This window comes from Arvicanthis niloticus, chromosome 30 (genome assembly GCF_011762505.2).
Source record: "Arvicanthis niloticus isolate mArvNil1 chromosome 30, mArvNil1.pat.X, whole genome shotgun sequence".
NCBI classification, from domain to species: Eukaryota; Metazoa; Chordata; class Mammalia; order Rodentia; family Muridae; genus Arvicanthis; species Arvicanthis niloticus.
Window position 1 is genome coordinate 6,193,394 of NC_133438.1, and position 14,787 is coordinate 6,208,180.

Genomic DNA, 14,787 nt, shown 5'->3' on the forward strand with positions numbered 1-14,787 from the left:
AAAAATTGATGTAAACATATTCAGATCATTAAGTTGATCTCTGCAAAATAAATAAGTTTTTGCTCAGGTGAAGTTTGTACAATCAGGGAAATTGTCTATCTCTAGACTGTACACTGTCACCATCATCAAGAGAAACATGTGCAAATTTTGCATTCACTTCTATCACACTCTCTCAGTTCCTGATTTATGCCTCTGTAGATCTGTCTATCCTAGATGTATTATAGAGCTGTACTTACCTAATAAGTGACACTGTGTTTTCTACCCTTTCATTGAGTATGTTTCAAAGTCCATCCATATATTAATACATAAAATTATTTTGCTTTGTAAAATTATATTTCCTTGCTCTATATCAATACTTTAGCAGTTTCTGAGACCCAGAAACCAATGCAAGTATTAAGGTCAGTTCTAGGTTGTGGAACTAGCAATACAATAGATGCAAATAGTCAAGAAACAAGCAAGACTATAAACACAAATAGTCATGTTGGACTCTAAGATCCAAAACCAGGGGACATGCTTCCCCAGAAACAATTGGGATTCGCTCACAAATGGGATTCACTGCAATAACAGGAGGTTTATTGATGATAAGATGTTAGCCAGTATACTGGGGTTTCCCTATAAGCAGACAAGAGGAACCCTGAGTCAAAGTTGGAAGCAGTTTTTATACAGAATTTACAAGAGCAACCACAAAGGACTTTCCCATCCTGGAATGTGTCTCTGTGCTCTGGGCCTTCCCCATCCTCAGGTGAGTTCCCTTCAATGTAATCTGAGGAATGTTAATCAGCCTCTCCCTTCCTCCTCTGAATGTTAATCCAGAAAGTGTCCTCTGACTAAGGAATGTCTTCCTCCTAGAATATATCCTGGGACAGTGAATTCTAAGTTCAAACTGAGACCTAAATTTTAAGTTCAAACCAAGACCTGAATATCTCATATCTGGGTCCTACAGTGAGAAAACAAGCAAGGCAATAAACACAGTTCAGTGATCACTATTTCGAAGGGCTAGGAAGACCAAAATATATGAGCCAACTTCCCTGTCCTAGCCCAAAGTCATTTTCATGTCTGAAGTTTACTTCTTTGTTCTAGCCTAAGATTTAGATTCCTGCCTGAAATTACTTCTTTGTTCTAGCCTAATGTCAGATTCCTGCCTGAAGCCCATTTCCTTGTCTTTGATAAATGTCAGATTCCTGCCAAGCAGTGCATTTTCTTTTGAGAGGCTACACAATAAGCATGTGGTAGTGAGTGAAGGGTCCCAGAATCCCCAAGAGAGTTGCAAGACCTGACTGTTGTCCAGTTATTTTTCTTTCTGAAATCTGATTTATGCTTGTAGTTATTGTTATTGAGCCAAATACCTTGTTCTTGGTAAAAAGGACAGACTCTCAAGGTACAGTGAGGAACTTGGTGATTTATAACAAATGAAAATGTTACATTAAAGTAAGAGAAAGTCAGAGACACATGAAGTTTAGCATCTTTAGGACAGGATTTTTTCTACTGTCATGTAGTAAGAAGAGAGGAGGTATCAGTCAACAAAGGCCCACAGTAAGATGAAGAGAAATAGTCTTAATCTAGTGTGGAAATGCTCTGTACTCCATGTCCTCTCCCTGAACCTAAACATACATACTCCCTGAACAGTGCTGAAAACATAAGCCCCAGATTTTCTTAAAGAAACACTTTGAATCACCAGATATATTTCCCAGAATCTGCCACCAGGGAGGGATACAGTGCTCTCTTCTCTTTGTCTCCCAGATGAGTATCAGATCTGTCTATGATTGTGCTAGGCCTTTAACTGCAGAATCCCCAAAACAAGGAGGATCAAGCCAAGCATAGCCATCAGGATGATGTTTTCCACTGTATGATCCTGGGGTTTTGATGCTGGAGACAGTGCACAAACAGGTCAGGGCAGAGAAAGTCACTCCTAGGTGAGTGGATGTCCAAGCACAGCACCTGAATCTACTGGATAAGTAAGACTTGATCCTCTGCATCCCACCCTTAATGGAGAACTCCAATTAAGAACTCCAATTAACTTGCCTGCCTTGGCTTCTGATGAGTTGATAGTCTCAGATGCTCCTGAAAAAAAAAAAACAAAAGGAAAAATGTAGAATGCATGAAGTACTTAAGAAACCTGGGCCTTTCACATGGGATTCATATTATTTCTTTTATTGCTTGAATATTAGTCTAATCACATAATTTCTTGAAGATTCTTTCCCTGTTAGGGTAGAGCTGTCTCTGTTTTACCAACAACAGCTAATTCCCATGTTGCTTCATTGCATATATCAATGCACAAATATATCAGTGCACATATACATACACATTGATAGGTTCTACTATGAAGTGATATATGTATGCAGAGAATGGTAAAATAATAAACTTGTAAAAACATATTAACAAGACATGTTAATGTGAATGGATTTGTAATAATAAATACATTTAACCCTATGATATATATATATATAATCACCAGTGTACATGCATGTTTATATTCTATATACAAAATACAGACATAAAATGTGAAGCATGAAAAATGTCATATGCAAGAAATTTATTCTGCTTGCCAAACATAAGTGCAAATAGAGATCACTACATTAAACCATGTAAATCAGACTCAAAAAGACAAATACCACAAAATGTGTTCACTCACAGGTGTTATATAGACACACATAAATTCATATACATGATAGCTTTCATGTCTTAATAAAGAATCATATTTTTACAGCAGACAGAAGCCAATAAATGGATCCACAACTGGTCAAAATGCAGAGAAGTGATCATGAGTGCCCAGCTCTAATTAATACATATACAACACAATTTCTGTATTGAAAACCAGGAGAATGTCATGGAAAAGTTGTCAGAAAGATTGTTAAGAGCTGGGTGACCAGGATGCTTGTTTGGGGATTGTGTATTTTAGCTATTACAGGATAGATGTACCCATAATATATCAACAATATGGTTGCCTAAAGAAGACCTGAATAATTACACCAGCATTTCTGGGCTCCTCTTTTTATATTCATAATTTTGAGCCCTTGATTTCTCCTCACATGAGATAGTCACTTTCATACCTCTCTGGACCACAAAGCCTGGCTGAGCTCTGAATTTGGCTTTGGAGTGAATCCTTGCAAGGAAATCCGAGGCTCTATCCTAGTTCCTCCCTACAAAGATCCTACTGTTCAGTCTCAAGATCCTCTTGGTTTCTCCAGGGTTGATTTACTTCTGCTATTCTCTGTCTCATTGCTCAGCTTTTAGCCATCCTCTGCTTCCAAATGAGGTGTAAAGACCTGGGACAGAAGGAAACACTCATTTTCAAGCACTGGAGACCTGAGTCCCAGAGTCAGTTCTGAAAGAGTTTCTTGTGAGTTTATCCATCACTGAACAGACATCCCATCTCTAAAGCCTCCTGAGTTCTCTGGACTTTGCTGAAGTTAAATCCATGCTAGACTATAAGGCTTAGCCTCTCCAAGACAATAGTATCTCCTAACCCTCTTCATATCTCACCCACACAGAGCATGGCTGTGTAAGTGAACATCATGGTATCACTTCACAGTAGATCCAAGTAAATAGGCAACACAGAGAGAGTCACTTTGTTGAAAGGTCAACATCCCCACAAAAAGGGGAAATGAGAGCAGCTGTCTTTCACCTCCCTGTCACTTTGACTTGGACAGACAACAAACTCTGAACTCACTTCACATTGAAAGGTCACCTCCCCCAATACCATTCACTTCTGCTTAATGTGTCCTCAATGCAGTGAGGGCCAACATGCAGCAACTCACAGAACCTGTGCCTCCCTTCAGTTACTGGCCACTTTCAGCTGAGGATGGCAGAGGGAGGATCCTTCCCCTGTACAGCTGCACCATGTGGTGTTCCTCAGTCTTTCCACCCATCTGTCTTCACTCCTCCATAAGGTCCTCACCATGGCCACTAATCTAACCACCCTGGAGATACTTCATAAATATTCAGGCTGGGGATATAAGGCAAAAACACCAGTAGCAGAGACATGCTGATCTCCTGACCTTAGTTCCTATGGGCCTTCATCCTGGGGATGAGCACAGAGGAGAACACAGAAAGCTGAGGGAGAAAACTCAGCAGGTCTCATGGTTGCAAGTGGGGGTTTTCTCTAAAGAACAGCCGCCTGCATGGAACTAACTCTTTCCATAGCAACATCATCATCTTTCATCTCTCTGGAAACAACCATCAGAGCTGTTCTTGTCTCCTTGCTGTTAGTGTTTTCTGGGGCAGAATTCGTTGTGGTAGGATCGGGAATGATAATCTCTTTAATATCAATGTTTCTCATTCTCTGTGCCAGTTAGAATGCCTGTAATCACTGAGGTTACTCATGTAAAGCAATTTGTGAATACTTCAGACTAATCTCCTTTATGAATATCAGTGCAAAAATACTCAATAAAATTCTTGTAAACTGATTCCAAGAACACATCAAAACAATCCTCTATCAGGAACAAATAGATTTCATCTCAGGGATGCAGGTATGATTTAATATACTGAAATCCAATTACATAATCCACTATATAAACAAACTCAAAAGAAAAAATAACCACATGATCATCTAATTAGATGCTGAGAAAGAATTTGACAAAATTACATCCTTTCAGGGTAAAAGTTTTAGAAAGATCAGAAATTCAAGGCCCATACCCAAACATAGTAAAAGCATTATATAGCAAGCCAACATCAAACTAAATGGAGAGAAACTTGAAGCAATCCCACTAAAATCAAGGACTAGACAAGGCTGCCCACTCTCTCCCTATCTATTCAATATAGTACTTGAGATCCTAGATAGAGCAATTAGACAACAAAAGGAGGTCAATGGGATACAAATTGGAAAGGAAGAAGTCAAAATATCACTATTTGCAGTAATATGACTGTATACTTAAGTGACCTCAATATTTCCACCAGAGAACTCCTGAACCTGGTAAACAACTTCAGCAAAGTATCTGGATATAAAATCAACTCAAATAAATCAGTAGCCTTCCTCTACTCAAAGGATAAACAAGGCACATTTCCCCAGGCCTTAGAAGCACAACTAGCAGTAGAGAGCTCCCAGAGGGCACCTGGAATCCAGACCCTGCCCCTGTGGAGAGCCACTCCCCTTCTGGCCCTGGCCCAGATACCAGTGGCTGGAGCAGTCTTCCAGTTGATCTGCTCCCCTCTGGAAACTGAGTCTGGAGGCACCCTAGGGAGGACACAGACAGCAGAGCTGCAGAGGTACCCAAGAGAGGTCAAGGACTGCAGAGCTGCAGGCATCCTAGAGAGGACAAAAGCATTATATAGCAAGCCAACATCAAACTAAATGGAGAGAAACTTGAAGCAATCCCACTAAAATCAAGGACTAGACAAGGCTGCCCACTCTCTCCCTATCTATTCAATATAGTACTTGAGATCCTAGATAGAGCAATTAGACAACAAAAGGAGGTCAATGGGATACAAATTGGAAAGGAAGAAGTCAAAATATCACTATTTGCAGTAATATGATTGTATACTTAAGTGACCTCAATATTTCCACCAGAGAACTCCTGAACCTGGTAAACATCTTCAGCAAAGTGTCTGGATATAAAATCAACTCAAATAAGTCAGTAGCCTTCCTCTACTCAAAGGATAAACAGGCTGAGAAAGAAAATAAGGAATAACACCCTTCACAATAGTCACAAATAATATAAAATACCTTGGTGTGAATCTAAATATCTGTATGACAGAACTTCCAGTCTCTGAAGAAAGAAATCAAAGATCTCAGAAGATCTCCCATGCTCTTGGATTGGAAGGATTAATATAATAAACATGGCTATCTTGACAAAAGCATCTACAATGCAATCCCCATCAAAATTCCAAATCAATTCTTCATCGAGTTTGAAAGAGAATTTGCAAATTCATTTGGAATAACAAAAGACCCAGAAAAACGAAAACTATTCTTAACAATAAAAGAACTTCTGGGGGAATAACCATCCATGACCTCAAGCTGTATTACAGACCAATAGTGATAGAAAACACTGCATGGTACGGGTACAGAGACAAGCAGATAGATCAATGAAATAGAAGTGAAGGGCTAGAAATGATCCTACACACCTATGGTCATTTTATCTTTAACAAAGGAGCTAAAACAACCCAGTAGAATAAAGACAGCATTTTCAACAAATGGTGCTTGTTCAGTTGGTAGTCAGCATGTAAAAGAATGCAAATCGATCCATTCTTACCTCCTTGTACAAAGCTCAAATCGAAATGGATCAAGGACCTCCACATAAAACCAGACACAGTGAAACTAATAGAAGGGACAGTGGGGAAGAGCCTCAAACACATGAGTACAGGTGGAAATTTTCTGAACAAAACCCCAATGGCTTGTGCTCTAAGATCAAGAATTGACCAATGGGACCTCATAAAACTGAAAAGCTTCTGTTAGGCAAAGGACCCTATCAATAGGACAAAACAGTAACCAACAGACTGGGAAAAGATCTTTAGCAATCCTACATCTGATAGAAGGCTAATATCCAATATACAAAGAACTAAAGAAGTGAGACTCCAGAGAGCCAAATAACCCTACTTAAAATGAGGTACAGAGCTAAACAAAAAGTTTTGAACTGAGGAATTTCAAAATGGCTGAGAAGCACTTAAAGAAATGTTCAACATCCTTAGTCATCGGGGAAATACAAATCGAAACAACACTCAGATTCCACCTCAAACCAGTCAGAATGCCTAGGATCAAAACTCAGGTGACAGAAGATGCTGGCAAGGATGGAGAAAGAATAGTCCTCTATTCCTGGTGGGATTGTAAGCTGGTATAAAAACTGTGGAAATCAGTCTGGTATTTCCTCAGAAAATTGGAAATAGTTTGAACACTCCTGGGCATATACCCAGAAGATGCTCCAACATATAACAAGGATAGATGCTCCACTATGTTCATTACAGCCTTGTTTATAATAGCAAAAACCTGTAAAGAACCCAGATGTTCTTCAACAGAGGAATGGATACAGAAAATGTGGTGCATCCATGTATACACACACTTCAAATAATTATGTTAAATAGACTTATTTTATTTTTTTCTAATTTTCTTACGTTTATGCTTCAGTTTTTATTTGAGATATTTCCTAATTCTTTTTAGCACTTATATTTGTTTTTAATTATTTTTTATTGGATATTTTATTTACATTTCAGATGCCATCCCCTTTCCCTATTTTCCCTCCCTAGAAAACCCCTATACCATGCCCCCTTCTCCTTTTTGCTTTTATACAATTTTTAAATGTTAATCAAAGCTTTATAAGTTTGGTAATGGTCAATATCAATCAGAAGGGTAACCCAATACCCAACCTAGATATATCAACTATCTGTGAATGGTGGAGACATGTGAACATCTGCCTCCATGTACCCCCCTTTCTCTCTCTCATCACCTAGCTCCTCCTCTCCTTCTCCTCCTCCTCTCCTTACTCCTCCTCTTCGTGTCTGTACTCCTCCCACCTTGGCTCCTCCTACATATCACGCTTCCGGTTAAAATAAAACTTTTCTCTCAAAATACAGTTAGAGCATAACTATACCAATTTGTGTTAGTAAGGTGCAAGATAGACCTAATTCCCAGTACATCATTTTGTTGACTAACCAGAACCTCTCTCATCTCTCCTAACTAAAACACTTAGGTCTGAATCTGGCTTTTTTTCTTGGCTTTAGAATGAATGTCAGCCAAAAACCATCCTCTCAAATCTTTTCTCTCAAAGTAAATAGCCAGAATTGGCTATGAGACTATAAGTTTTCAACCCAGGCAGAAATCCAGAATGACTGGGTTAACTGAAATTATGGGAAGTACAAAGCATAGCTTCTAAAACTTAACCAATTTATAGAGACCGCTGAATACCTGGACAGTCCCTATACTACAAAACATTAGAGAATCCTATCTTCAGCCTTCTGGCCCAGGATCATCTGACAGACCTCGTGATGCAGAATTATTAAGGGCTGATTACTCTGTCTAGGCAGATATAATCAGTAGACTAATCCACAAGTGTGTCCTTTTCTGGACAGTCATTTTTCTGTAGATGGAAAGAGGCAATTCTTGCCTAGTGGCTGTCTCACCACAACTTGAGTAACTTCTAAGATGCCCAATTCCTTCTTAGAATCCAAAGCAGGAAGCTGTCAGGAGCAGACAGGTCTCTAATCAAAAATGAACATTAATACAGAAGAGTTTGTAACATCAATTCTGTGGACTTCCATTTTGAAAATCAACTATCTATGTAAGGTAATCTGGACTCTTGTCTGTTAACTCCTCTTAGCTATTTCTAAATGAAATATATAAAACACCCTAACAATAAACTCAAAACGATGAATTTGCTATAGGCCCTTAACTCACAGACTAACCATCTCAAATCTGTTAAAAAAGTTAAAGAAGGACTGGGTCTACGCCTTGTATTCCTAAATGAGTTATACAGGCACAATGACTATGAAAGTGACAATATTCATCTCACTTTTATATCAATAAGAAGCTCATACCAATGAAAGCCTTAAATTTGAAAGCAATGTAAATTTTGTACCATTTAAGAAATGATAACTTCATCTTAATAAATATTATACATATTTCTACCAGTAGGTTATGGCTATGCAATAAATCCTAGCTAATCCTCCCTGTTCCAGCAGAACCAATACTTTTCCCTAGAAAGACAGCCCAATATTAACCACCTCAGTCCCCAAGCCCAGGGAATAGGGGCACTGACTCTTCATTAACTTCTTCAAGCTGATTACGGGCATTGAGATATTAGAAGAGGGGCGGGGGTGGGGGGAGAGTAAATTGATAAGCCTCTGATGCTGTGTCCAAACTGCATCCAGCTGGAATTCCAGAACATCAGAAGTTCAAGCAGGTCTGATCAGCTTGCTTGATGAGTGGATACAACAAGGCTGTGTACTCTGCAATATACAATTCTCAAAACAGATGTTAGTATCAAGAGAATTTTTTGTTTGAATTCTAGAATCTAGTCTTCTGGCAGCCTGCTTCTGTCATGTGTAATCCATATAATTCTGGGAGTTTCTATGACTGTGTGTTCCCACCATTCTCCCATTTCCTCCTTCCTGCTCTCAAATTCCCCAACACTGTGGAATTCAAACTTTCAGGCACCAAGTCCCTTCACTTCCACTGATGCTTAACCACTTACCCCATCCCCCCACCCCTCCTTCAATTACTATGATGGTAGGCTCCCTTTCCTGAAATTCCCCAACACTAGGGAATACAAATTTTCAGGCACCAAGGCCATTCACTTCCACTGATGCCTGGTAAGGCCACCCTCAACTACCTATACAGGTGGAGCCGTGAGTCAGTCCTTCCCTTTGTGTTCTCTGGCTGGAGATTTTAGAATGGCTACCCCAGCTTGTTTCTTAGGACCATTTGCTTGAAAAATTGTTTTCCAGCCTTTTACTCAAAGGTAGAATCTGTCTTTTTCACTGAGGTGGGTTTCCTGTATGCTGCAAAATGCTGGGTTTTGTTTATGTATCCAGTCCACTAGCCTATGTCCTTTAATTGGGGAATTGAGTCCATTGATGTTAAGAGATATTAAGGAACAATGATTGTTGCTTCCTGTTATTTTTGTTATTAGAGGTGGAAGTATCTTTGTGTGCTATCTTCTTTTGAATTTGTTGGAAGAGGGTTACTTTCTTGCTCTTTCTAGGGTATAAATTCCCTCCTTGTATTGTAGCTTTCCTGTTATTATCTTTGGTAATGCTGGGTTTATGGAAAGATATTCCACAAAATAGAAACAGAAGGAACACTACCCAATTTGTTCTATGACGCTACAATCAAGCTCATACCTAAACAGCACAAAGACCCAACAAAGAAAGAGAACTTCAGACCATTCTCCCTTATGAATATCAATCAAAAATCTTCAATGAAATTCTTGAAAATCGAATCCAAGAATACATCCAACAATCATCCATCATGATCAAGTAGGCTTTATCTAATTCTCTTAAATTTATGCTTCAGTTTTTATTTAAGATAATCCTGCTTCTTTTTTAGTACTTTTGAAAGTTTGTTTTTATTTGTGTGTGTGTGTGTTTGTGAACGCACATGCATGTGTGGAGGGCAGGGGGTACTGTGCACTTGAGTTCAAGTACCTGTCAGATGTCACAGAGCTAAATTTACAGGCAGTTGTGATCAGTCTGAGATACTTGATAGAATCTGAACTTGAGTTCTCCGAAAGAGCAGTACACTATCTTAAACCCCAAGCTCTTACTTAGGATATTTGGGTTTCAGTCTGGATATATATATATATATATATATATATATATATATATATATATATATTCAAATGTGCATTCTAATAGTTTAGCCTCCCAAACACTGGTGTTACAAGTGTGTACCACTATTCCTAGACAATAATCCTCCTCCTCTTCCTCTTCCTCCTCCTCCTCCTTCTGCTCCTCCTTATCCTCCTTCTGCTTCTCCTCCTTCTCCTCCTCCTCTTCCTCCTCCTCCTCCTCCTCTTCTTTCTGAAAATGGATCTTTAAAGTAACTAACTCTGGTTGGGCAGGAACTCAATATATACCAGACTGACCCCTAACATTTGTCAATCCACCTGCCTCTGCCCCCTGAGTGCTGGGATTACAGGCTTGTACCACTAAACCCAGTGATTTAGAATAGCTCCTTATGGCATTCACTAGTGAAAGAATCCCATCTAGGAAGATTCTCTACCTCAGCATCACATATGAGCAAGATCACAAGAAATTCACCTTTCCTTTGTGTCACATGATTGTCAGAGGGCACCTATTACTCTCCACTTTGGCTCCTGGGTCCACGAATTCTACTGATCAAAAGACATCAGTGGCATGGTGTGTCAATATCAAATCATTTTCATAACCTATAAATTCTATTTCTCTATATGCATGATTTTTACACTTTGGATATAACAGAAAAATTCACACTGCACAATATATCCCAAACTTTTCACTACATCCATTTGAAATGGAATAGTCACATAGTCTATCAGACCCAGCAACCCTTCCATCCTCTTTCTTGTATGTACACCTATGACCAGTCATCCCAGTATGTCACAGTATCACTTTTTATGGGTATCTGATTTCCCTGGCCTTGAGAATAAGTGATAGGATATTCTCTCTGTTTGAACCCAGAGACTACTGCGTGCTCAACAGGTGCTCTATCTGAGCTACATCCTCAGCTGTGATGATCCTGTGAACTCAGAGACACTGCCCTCCCCAGGGTATCATTCTCAGGAGGAGCAGGTGCTGCCCTCTACTGGCAGGATGAGCTACATGTAATGAACTTGCATCATCACATGGCATCCAATCTACCTTCTGTGGTGGGTCAGATGTTGAGTCACAGCAATAGCAACATTGTCCCTGGTTTTGAAGAAGAAGAGGAGGAGGAGGAAGAGGAGGAAGAAGAGGGGGAGGAAGAGAATGAAGAGGAGGAGGGAGAGGAGTAGGAAGAAGAAGGAAGAGGAGGAGGAAGAAGAGGAGGAAGAGGAGGAAGAAGAAAAGGAGGAGGAAGAGGAGGAGAAACAACAGCAACAACAATTCCCTAGAAACGTGGGCATTCTTGTCCCATGGTACCGCATTCATAATCTACTCTTTGTGTACCACAACCACTAAGCACATAGCTGGATAGATTCTGTTAGCTTAGCTCTGCAGTCCTGTGTGTCCATCAGTGCCCAACTAACTGAGAATTACTACTGATACTACTCACAATCATGCTCATGGTCGTAAATAGAAGTCTTTCTGTCCTCACCTGGCTTTAGTTTTGGGAAAAATCTATGTGCATGGTCATTAGTGAGGGATCTCAGTTTGTGTGACTACCTTACATCCACTCTGCACATGTATGTTTGGATATTTTGAGTAGGAATTTATTGCCTCTCAGCTAGCAAGTACAAATCTCTAGTGGTATCTGGACAATACCATGAGAAGTCCCTGAGACTGAAGATCTTAAATGGTGGTTATCAGGGTCCTGTGGACGTTTATGAGGCTGTAGAAATCAGATGGTATTTATTTGGATCACATGCCCAGCAATGTTTCCTAAGGTCCTCCTGGGTAGACAGTGGCTTTTAAATCTACATTTCTAACCATGATAGATCATCACTTGGACTCGGGGCTAACATGTGTGCCAACACATTAATAATTTTGCTCTTTGTAAGAGAATGATCTGGGGAGGAACATGTTTTCAGATATGACACCATGCCAACCAGTCAAGTTAGTATCACAGACCTGGACTCACTGCTTCCTCCAAATGTCAGTGTGCATATCTGTGTAGTTTGACTAAAAATTGCCCACATAGGCTCCTATATTTGAATGCTTAGTCACAAAGGAGTGAAACTCTTTGACCAGGTGAAAATAATTATGGAGTGACCTTGCTGAAGGAAGTGTGTCACTGAGGCATGGGCTTTGAGGGTTCCAAAACCCATGCCGAACTCAGTCACTCATTCTTTGAACCTGCAGATCAGGATGTAGTTCTCAGCTAATGGTCCAGCACCATGTGTGCCCCACCATGATAATAATGACTAAATCTCTGAAACTGTAACCAAGACCTCAGTTAAATATTTTCTATTATATAAGAGCTATCTCTTAGGTACAATTATTATCAAGATGAAGATATAAATTCTTAAATGGCACCAATTTACTTTATTTACAATTTTAAGGTTTTCATTGGTACGAGCTTCTTGTTGATATAAAAGTGAGATGAATATTGTTACTCTCATAGGCATTGTACCAGTATAACACATTTACAAATACAAGGCTTAGACCCAGTCCTTCTTTAACTTTTTTAACTGATTTGAGATAGTTAGCCTGTGAGTTAAGGGACTATAGAAAATTCATGGCTTGGAGATTATTGTTAGGGTGTTTTCTATGTTTTATTTAGAAATAGCTGAGTGGAGTTAACAGACAACAGTCCAGATTACCTTACATGGATAGCTGGTTTTCAAAACGTCAGAAGTCCACAGAATTGACGTGACAGACATTTCAGTATTAATGTTCATTTTCATTAGAGACCTGTCTGCTCCGGACAGCTTCCTGTATTGAATTCTAAGAAGAAATTGAGCATCCTTGGAGTTGCTCCAGTTGTGGTGAGACAGCCACTAGACAAGAATTGCCTCTTTCCATCTACAGACAAATTACTGTCCAGAAAAGGACACACTTGCAGAATAGTATATCTGCCTAGACAGAGTAATCAGCCCTTAATAATTCTGCAGCACTAAGGTCTGTCAGATGATCCTGGGCCAGAAGGCAGAAGAACAGATATTTCAACATTTTGTAGTAGAGAGAGTGTCTAGGTGTTCAGAGGTTTCTATAAATTGACTAAGTTTTAGAAGCTATGGTTTGTGCTTCCCACAATTATAGTTAACTCAGTCATTCTGGATTTCTGACGGGGTTGAAAACTTATAGTCTCATAGCCAATCCTGTCTATTTACCTTGAGAGAAAAGATTTGAGTGGATGGTATTCAGCTAACATTCATTCTAAAGCCAAGGAAAAAGCCAGGTTCAGAACTAAGTTTTTTAGTTAGGATAGATGACAGAGGTTCTGGTTAGTCAACAAAATGATGGACTGGGTATCAGGACTATCTTGTACCTCACTGGTACAAATTGGCATAATTATGCTCTAATTGTATTTTGAGAGAAAAGTTTTATTTTAACAAGAAGGGTGATATGTAGGAGGAACTTAGGTGGGAGGAGTACTGAGAGGAAGAGAAGGAGTAAGGAGAGAAGGAGAAGAAGGAAAGGAGAAGCTAGGTGATGAGAGGGAGAAAGAGGGGGGAGACAGGGAGGCAGATGTTCACGTGTCTCCACCAGTCAATATAGTTGATATATCTAGGTTGGGTATTGGGTTACACCTCTGATTGAGCATTACCAAACTTATAAAGCCTTTGATTAACATTTTGTAAAACAAAATGTATAAGTGCAAAAGGGAAAAGGGGGCATGGGAAAGGGGTTTTCTAAGGGGGGAATGGGGAAATGGGATGGCATCTGAAGTGTACATAAAATATCCAATAAAAAATGAAAAAAATAGTTGTCTGAATTAAATGGATCCTTTTACAGCAATAGAACAGTGATTAAGGCAGTATCTAATAGAATGATGGAGTACATGTGTATTAACAGGTACTTGTGAAGCCCTCTGCTTGAGTTCTTTAGGTATACAGTTATCCTCAAACCCAAACCCAAAGGCTTACTATAAGGCTGCTAAGCCCCTTGTGTTCTTTCCACGTCATTCTTCAGTCCCAAAATATGGAGAGTATTCAGCACATGCATCTGAGTCACTTTAGAACAGTTTATCTCTGCTGTTTGGCCTTGAGATCCAGTAACTTTAACAATGATCATCTGTGTGACTATTGGTTGGGAACTGCCCACTGAAGCCTGGCTTCCTTGGGTTCACAACTGAAGACAATGAATTCTTCTCCCCCTGAAACCATCAGAAGTGCATAGTTCAGGAAGGAGGGCTAAGAAGAAGAAATGAGCAGGAAAAGGTGACTTGGGGTGGGAGAATAATCATGTTAGAATGGAGATTAGAGAAAATGAGGATATGATAGTTTGAATATGCCCTCCATAGACTAAAGAATGTGAATACTTATCTCCCGGTGTTGGCGCTGTTTGGAGAAGTTAAGATCTAGCCTTTGGAGGAAGTATGTCCCTGAACAGCCAGAACTCAGAGGAATAAGGGTCTTGAATGGTAAGGCATCCAGTGGGAGGATTGGGAATTGAGGAATAAATAAGACAAGAAATAAATACAAAAAGCAGTCACTTGGATCAGGAGTTCCTGCATAGCCTGATGATTTATGCTAAGCATGTTTGACAAGTATATACTATTTGTAAGGAGAAAATGAGTCA